Source organism: Bicyclus anynana, chromosome 22 (genome assembly GCF_947172395.1).
Source record: "Bicyclus anynana chromosome 22, ilBicAnyn1.1, whole genome shotgun sequence".
In the NCBI taxonomy this organism is placed as follows: Eukaryota; Metazoa; Arthropoda; class Insecta; order Lepidoptera; family Nymphalidae; genus Bicyclus; species Bicyclus anynana.
In genome coordinates this window covers 12946323-12955733 of record NC_069104.1, presented here as the reverse complement: position 1 = coordinate 12955733, position 9411 = coordinate 12946323, and positions in this window count along the sequence as shown.

The following is a 9411-nucleotide window of genomic DNA, read 5'->3' as shown; positions in this document are numbered from 1 at the left end:
CATACCACTGCGCCACGGAGGCCGTCAAAAACATACTCCTAAACCACCAACTTCCGAATTCATTGCAATTTTTACTGAGAATTTCCTTGAAGCTCGACCTAGGACTTGAACCTAGGATCTCGTAATTCAAAGCCACTATTAACCATTGGGTCAATAAGGGAGTTATTATGTATATGCACATAATGATACTAAAATAATAATATTATATTAATTGATTGCGCACTCCGAACAATGCAAATGCGATCGCAATATATGATAATTACACAAAACAATGAATTTAAAGACAATACAGTCTTTTTGCTCGTTCCAATCAGCAACGCACATTGTAATTGTGCGATACTGTTGTATGGAAACAGGACAGATATTGTAAAATTACTGTACAGTTAGACTATTGGCTAAGTCAGTCGCCTTCAGAAAAACAAAACCACCGAGATTGTTTGAAAGGAGATCAATAATATAATTAGTTATTTATATCAAACTAGTGGACGCTCGCGACTTCGTCCGCGTGAAACTCGAAGTAAACTTTCAACTACCCCTACCCTACCCTACCCCTACCCTATCCCTACCCTATCCCTACCCTACCTACGTACCTACCTACGTACCTTTCTGGTTGATTTTTTACACCTTGTGTTCGAAAAACACAAAAATCTTACGGAACCCTATTTTTTCCAAAATAAAATTAAGTCTATGTTACTCGTGGATAATGTAGCTTTCGAATGGTGAAAGAATTTTAAAAATCGGTTCAGTAGTTTTTGAGCCTATTCATTACAAACAAACAAACATACAAACAAAGTTTTCCTCTTTATAATATTAGTATAAGTATAGATAATAATATCAGTTTTAGACTGGTTTGATTGCAGTTTAATTGACAGTTGCAAAATCAAAACATGGGCATGTAGAATAGCACTGCTAGACTTCAAGAAAAATACATTACTTACTTTTGGTGATTAAGGATTTATTGTCATTTTTTGATTTTGTAAAGTGCTGGGTCTAAAATGGTCGATGTCCTTTCGTGTTCTGATAGAAGATCCGCTGGATGCTGACGACGAGACCGTGACAGCCCACTCAAGAGGCCTATGTCCAGCAGTGGACGTGCCTACGCTGATAATTCTGATAATGATGACAGAAGATAACATAAATCATTTTGAAGTGACAACGTCTTATAATTCGATGGAGCCGGCTGCACACTCGGAAAAAGATGACGTCATGTTCCCTCGCTCTAGGGCTGCCAACTTTTTTTACAAGAAATAAAGTATATTCTGGTCTATGGAGATTATTAAACAGTATTTTAGAAAAATGAACATTTTCTTTTGAAAAATGCAACCATTCCATTAGTATTTTCTTATAACGTTGTCACGTTCAAGTATCGTCAGTCAACTGAGTTCACAGACAACCGATTTTTTTTTATAGTAAATTGGTGGATCAAGCAGATAGCCCGAAATAATAGCGGTCTTACTTGAAAGAGGTAAAGTTTATTCTATACCCATAACTCTGTCGGTTTTCACGGAACGATAAATCGTTAGGCGATACGTCTTTGCCGGTGCCGGCAGTCGGCACCAGTACCATGGCCGATGACCACAAGGCTAGACCTGAAGCAATCTCGGAAACATGAATTCCTAAACTTACCCCAGCTGAGATTCGAACACAGGACCTTGTTGAGAACCACAGCACTACCTAACTGCGCCAAAGAGGTCGTCTCTAGCGAAGGTTTGCCACGAAGTATCTGGCGACTAAGGACTTGCTTTCTCATGACAAAGTCAAAGTCAAAATTAATTTAATAACTTCCAAAAAGGAGGAGGTTTTATGTTCGGGTGTGTGTATGTTTTTTTTTATGTATGTCCTGCGATATTTCGTACGGGGCATCGAGGCATTCGCTTTCTTGCCCAGGCACGACGCGGGAAACTTTGACGACCTCCGTGATGCAGTGGGATGCGGGGCGGATTTACATGACGGAGGTCCTGGGTTTGATCCCCAGCTGATCGAGGTTTTCTTAATTGGTCCAGGTCTGGCTGGTTAAATGCTTTAGCCGTGGCTATTTACCACCCTACCAACAAAGACGTACCGCCCAGCGATTTAGCGTTCCGGTACGATGTCGTGTAGGAACCGTAATGTGTGCCAAAATAGTTTTGAGAGGGCTGTTTGGTTACGTCATAATTAAAGCATGCTGATAGGGACACATTTTAAGATCTAAGATCTTGGTTAGTCTGTGTAAAAATTACGCGTGTGTGTATTGCAAGTCAAATTTATAGTTGTGTGTAGTGTATGGACACAGAATATACTCACTGGTGTTAAATATTTTTGATGTGTGAGTTTACCTCGTCCCTCTTTTTCAAAAAAACGACAGACTTTTTTGTTGGTGAATTTGGGTGTGAAACAGGTCCATTCTTTTTAATGGTCCAAATTAGGTTATAATAAGCAAAGTCGATAACTCGAAATTAAAGTCACTATTAAAGCTCCGAGAAAATCCCACAACAAACTCAGCCAGGGTTTCTTTTGTTTATCACCATTTTTTTTATAAAATATGTATAAAAAATGTAAATATTTGTATGTATGTATGTGTTACGTATAGCTGTAAACCGACAGTGCACCTGCGGGCGACTGGTTGAACTGTATCGCGAGATATTTTAGTTTTAACGACGACATCCAGTTTTGTTTACACGCTATATTGAATCGAGATATCGATGTAAATATGGAGCCACGAGATAAGCGAAAACATGGGAAATGTAATAAAACTATTGAATTTTTACGGCTAATAAAAAGTCTTTTAGTTGCTAGAGCTTAGAACACTATCTTTTAAATTACAGAAGATGTTTTCGACTTAACTTAGAACAGGCGCTGTGAGGTATTGAGTGTACATAATTCGAGGAACGCATTCTGTTTACAGTTTTAAAATCAGAAAGGCATGCATTCTGTAATGAGTATTACAGAATCGTAATCTGCATTGCGGGCCAGCGTGGTTGACTATTGGACTAACCTTTCTCATTCTGAGAGGAGACTCGTGCTCAACAGTGAGCCGAAAATGGGTTGCTAATGGTGATGATATTGCCAGTAGGTTTGGTGGTCCATTCTTTTGTCCCACGTTTGGTGTCGCGGGCTTGGACTTAATCTACTTACTCTGCAGTGTTTTCCAGTTTTTGGGAGGTTTTTATTTTGAATTATCATCAGTAAAAACCGAAAGTGGTGTGGATTTTCATCCTACCCCTAACAAGTATTTTTTTTATATTGTTTATATATTAGCCCTTGACTACAATCTCACCTGATGGTAAATGTTGATGCAGTCTAAGATGGAAGCGGATTAGCCCGCTTTCATCTTAGATTGCATCAAAACTTACCATCAGAAGAGATTGCATTCAAGGGCTAACTTGTAAGAAATAAAAAATAAAATATATGTGAACAATTCCCGCCAGTTATTCCATTCCATATAGTTCCTGGCAATACTTAAAATACGTAGCAAACCAGACTCTTTTTAACCGACTTCCAAAAAGGAGGAGGTTCTACGTTCGGCTGTATGTATGTTTTTTTTTTTTTATGTATGTCCAGCGATAATTCCGTCATTTGTGGACCGATTTTGAAAATTATTTTTTTGTTTTGAAGGGTTTGATTCCAGGGTGGTCCCATTTTTTTCATGTCAGGATTTGATGATGGCATCCTGGAGAAATCGAGGGGAACTTTCGAAAATCGTAAAGACGGCTAGTGCGTTTGTTAGTGTTTCCATAAGGTATTTTAAACCACTACAATTCTATGAAGGTCTGGAGTTGGTCTGATGATGGAGCCGATACACAGACGATGGAACTCGTCAACGATTTACAGTAGGTACCTTTTGTTTGGGCTTGATTTATTTGTATTGATGAGAACTTTCCACCTAGATGGGTTGTGACTGTATTAAGGGTCTGATGATGAAGACGAAGTAGAGTTAAGAGAACTACTCAACGGTTCACAGTAGCTACCTTGTGTTTGGACTTGATAAATTTGTATTGATGAGAACTTTCCAATTAGATGGGTTGTGACTGTATTAAGGGTCTGATGATGAAGACGAAGGAGAGTTAAGAGAACTACTCAACGGTTCACAGTAGCTACCTTGTGTTTGGACTTGATAAATTTGTATTGATGAGAACTTTCCACCTAGATGGGTTGTGACTGTATTAGGGGTCTGGTGATGAAGACGAAGGATAGTTAAGGGAACTCCTCGACGGTTCACAGTAGCTACCTTGTGTTTTGACTTGATTATTTTGTATTGATGAGACCTTTCCACCTGGATAGATTGTGACTGTATTAGGGGTCTGGTGATGGAGATGAAGGAGAGTTAAGGGAACTCCTCGACGGTTCACAGTAGCTACCTTGTGTTTGGACAAATTTTATATTGATGAGAACTTTCCACCCATATGGATTGTGACTGCACAGGGGGTCTGGTGATGAAGACGGAGGACAGTCACCTTTCACGTTTTTCTGAATATTCATATTACGTGTGGATAAAGGGGATGTGAAATTTTGTATATGAGTTATGGTAGTAGTTTTAAAATTGGGATTGTAGGACTTAGATACTTATCATAAGAAAATAACGTTTCAACTAATTGCTCATTAATTTTTGTTCACACTCAGTAGGTGTGCTAACACTAAAAATGAAAAAATAAAAATTTTAATAAAAAAAATTCAACCGACTTCCAACTCGAAAATTAACCTAAACTAAAAAGCAAGAAATAACTTCTTACCTATGTGCTACCTTCTGATCAGTTTGAAGGCGGTGCCAATCCAGTGTCATGTTTTAATTAAAGCCGTTTCTGAAAGAACCACAGAAATTGTCTAATTTAAACGGCTTGAATTAAAACATCATTGGCTTGGCACCGCCTTCAAACTGATCAGAAGGTAGCACATAGGTAAGAAGTTATTTCTTGCTTTTTAGTTTAGGTTAATTTTCGAGTTGGAAGTCGGTTGAATTTTTTTTATTAAAATTTTTATTCTCTTGTAGCACCATGTTATATGTATACAAGCATTGCTTCTAAACGGCACAGTAAGCTGCACCATTACTAAGTATACAACATTTATTCCACGTATGTTTTTTTTTATTCTTTACAAGTTAGCCCTTGACTACAATCTCACCTGATGGTAAGTGATGATGCAGTCTAAGATGGAAGCGGGCTAACTTGTTTAGAGGAGGATGAAAATCCACACCCCTTTTCGGTTTCTACACGACATCGTAATGCTGCAAATTGCAATTAAATGCTGCATCCGTAGTAAGTAATTCGCAGTAAGTAAACTAGTTATGTAGCTTATTTTTTCTCACGTGTGAAAGTCATACACATAGCACATTTTATGAAGGATAAAAGTGAAAAAATATGTGAACAATTCCGCCAGTTTCGTGGAGTAGGCGACGCAACAAGTTTTCAATGCGGATATAACGGAGCAACGATTGTCAATCTGTGTTTGCGTGCGCTGCGCCTCTGGATATATTTGCTTGAACAGCAATAAATGCAATGTCTGTTCTTGTTGTGCTGAGAGAATCATTTTAATATTTCTACTAGAATAACAGTTTGCGAGACTGAGAAACACTGAGAGAGAATTCCTTGACCGCTATACTTAAAATTCGTAGCAAACTGCTATTACGTTTGTAGCCGGCACCATGTATACAAGCTCCATAATATCTTCTATCTATATCTGTACATGAAATATAATCCCAAAATAACTGTTAAGGGGTGATTAGTGATCGATACTGATGCCAAAAATGCAATCAGTAAAATTTTCGTCTGTCTGTCTGATTTTCGTCTGTATGTTCGTTAGAGAAACAAAAATTACTCGACAGATTTTACGGAGACTTGGTACAATTATTTTTCATATTCCTGGGCAGGTTATAGTATAATTTTCATCACGCTACGATCAACAGAAGCAGAGCAGTGAAGGGAAATGTTGGGAAAACGGAAGAAGTTACTCCATTTTTACAGCGATAGGTACTACTGTAAGGGCTGGATTAAAGAGGTCTAAGGGCGGGCGAAGTCGCGGGCGTCCGCTAGTTATGTAATATGGTGTTGCTTCTAAACGACACAGTAAGCTGCACCATTGCTAAGTATCTTTAACAGTCCATATTCGGCTCACTGTTGAGCACGAATCTCCTTTTTAGAATGAGAGAGGTTGAGAGGTAGGTCGTAACTTTAATTTTAAGTTTTCGGCTTTACTTACCACCATTAATTAATAATGACATTACTTGACGTTTCAAAAGTGCTTGTAAACTAAGCTTCATCGAATCAAATGTATTTTAAATTTTGAATTTTTTAGCCTAATAGTCAACCACTCTGGCGCGATGAGGATTAGCATACTTCACACAAGTAGAGAGTTAAGAAAGTTCTCAGGTGTGTAGGTATCCTCACGATGTTTTTCTTTCACCGTTTAAGACTTTTATTTTATGATATTTAATTCTTTAATAAGAAGTTCGAGCTAGCCCCGGACCGGATTTACTTGCTCTACGATTGTCTTACGTTACTCCACACACTTCCATACTGCATTCTTAAACAAAAGTATTTCCGGTATTGTCGTCTTTCATAGCTCGGACCAGGGCGAAGCTACTATGGTGGTGCTAGCCCCATGTGTTAAGCCTGATGCACCTATACCTTCTAAGAATCCCTGTTTTAATGCTATTATTTTAGTTTCTCCAAAAATTCTTTTTTCTAAAGTATGCAAATTTAAGAAGCAGTTAGTTACATATGATTGTTTGCTAAATATTTTGTGCAGGCGTTTAAATTAAATTGAATAAAGTTGCAGGATGTGCTGCCTAGACCCCTCCTTCACACAGGATAGTCTGAGAAAGGTCATAAATCATAAATCATAAATCATTTATTGCCAGAATGTGGTCATATACAGATATTGTTACATTTTAATGTTCCTACACAATCTGCCTCATAGGCGTGCAAGCCGAGTACATTATTATAATTTTTATTTACTAATATTAGAACTGTCAATCATTTATAATATAGTAACCCATAGTAACCCTGCGTACTGTTACATCCCTAAACTCTACGTTGATAACGCAGGCCTGCGACAAAGATATCAAGAATCAGTCAGCGATGTATTTGCTATAAAAACCGTAGCTCTGTATCTTTCAGTCATCCTGGTAATTAGCCAAATTGCTGTCCAGCTACGGACCTGGTGTCTGCCTGCCAGTCTGGACTAGTAGTAAAGCTAAGGCCCTGACCAGAGGCGTCTCTAGCTCACGTAGCGCCCGGGTGCAAACTTCACCTTACCGCCCTCTAGTACATAACCTAAGCGTGCTGAGCACGCCGAGCGTGTTAAAATGGAATGGTGTACAAACATCACTTCAACTACCACAACTGTCTGTGTAGCAGACATCTATGTCCAAATCCTTCTACTGCTTTAATTTCTAAAAAAAACAAAAAATATAATTATTTTGATGCATAAGTATGTACGAGTATCTATCTACAGTTTAACATAACACCTAAGCACTCGGGCGCCTCTGAGATCGCGGCGCCCGGGTGCATCGCACCCTATAGTTGCCTAATAGACACTTTGCAGGTCCTCGCGAGTCGCGAATAGAAAGTGATCAAAAGTGTGTAGTGAGAGTGTAGTGTCGTTGTCGTAGTGAGAATTATAAAAAAAATAAATAATAAACAGCATAATTTCAGCAAATAAAGTGTTTTTTTTAAACACCGAGAGCCACAGTAAGTAACAGTACGTCGTGTCCCATATGAAAGGGTTGGGGTTTAAGGGTTGCAACGAACCTTTGAGGACGTGATAGCCCAGTGGATATGACCTCTGCCTTCGATTCCGGAGGGTATGGGTTCGAATCCGGTCCGGGCATGCACCTCCAACTTTTCAGTTGTGTGTATTTTAAGAAATTAAATATCACGTGTCTCAAACGGTGAAGGAAAAACATCGTGAGGAAACCTGCATACCAGAGAATTATCTTAATTCTCTGCGCGTGTGAGGTCTACCAATCCGCATTGGGCCAGCGTGGTGGACTACTGGCCTAACACCTCTCATTCTGAGAGAAGACTCGAGCTCAGAATATGGATATTAGTGATTTTGTGAAAACAAATTATAGATCTTTAATGTACTGGGCAACCACGGGTACCGTATTACCACTTTGATTTATAATTTTACCTGAAATGACCCTGATACCCAGATGACCGCCATTTTGGTTTAACTTTCTTGTTAGGGTCTATACCTACTCAAACTCATACATATCTTACTCCAGATAAACTCCCAGTTATTTTTGGACTCCATCGCCAGGTTAAAGAATAATTCACGCATTAAGATTTCAATTTGGAGATACCTGATCCCAAACACAGATAGCTCGCACAAACACGGCGGGGAAACAAATTTGTCACGCGCGCGTAATTGATCACGTCTTGAGCGAAATAAAAATGTATCTGCCTACATTAGGAGGCTGTGTGTTTTTCGTATCGTATCTTCATCAACCAATATTCGCCTCACTGCTGAGCTCGAGTTTCCTCTCAGAATGAGAGGGGTAAGGCCAATAGTCCACCACGCTGGCCCAATGCGGATTGGCAAACTTCACACACGCAGAGAATTAAGATTATTCTCTGGTATGCAGGTTTCCTCACGATGTTTTCCTTCACCGATTGAGACACTTGATATTTTAATTTCTTAAAATGCACACAACTGAAAAGTTGGAGGTGCATGCTCCGGACCAAATTTGAACCCACACCCCCCGAAATCGGAGGCAGAGGTCATATCCACTGGGCTATCACGGCTCTCGTGTCGTGTCGTGTCGTATGTGTGGGATGTGCTTTCTGGTATGCGCGGTGAACGTCGTCACCTAATGGACAAAACTCATTATAACGCCTTGGACATGGACCGGCTGGCGGCACACGCGCCATATTTGCGATATCGCAGTATACTCGTAGATGGCAAGGCGATTTAGAGCCGGTCCGTGGGTTTGATTCCGGTATTTTACACTCATTACCGAAATATCATCTCTTATTTTACAAACAGTGCCATACTCCCAATTCTCCTCATCATTATCAGCCATAAAGAACGATTTCACCCGCGTTGTTTCTGTTCCCATGGGAATAATGGGATAAAATATAGCCTATGACACTCACAAACAACGTTGCTTTCACAAACAACGAGTACGGAAATTAAAAATCAGTTCAGTAGTTTTTTTTTTATTATCTACAAGTTAGCCCTTAGCTACAATCTCATCTGATGGTAGGTAAGTGATGGTGCAATCTAATATAGAAGCGGGCTAACTTGTTAGGAGTAAGATTAAAATCCACACCCATTTCGGTTTCTACACCTTTGCACCTGAACGCTAAATCGCTTGGCGGTACATTTTTACCGATAGGGTGGTAACTAGCCACGGCCGAAGCCTCCCAGACTTGGATCACGTCAATCAGCCCAGCCGGGAATCGAACCCAGGACGTCCGTTTTGTAAATCCAACG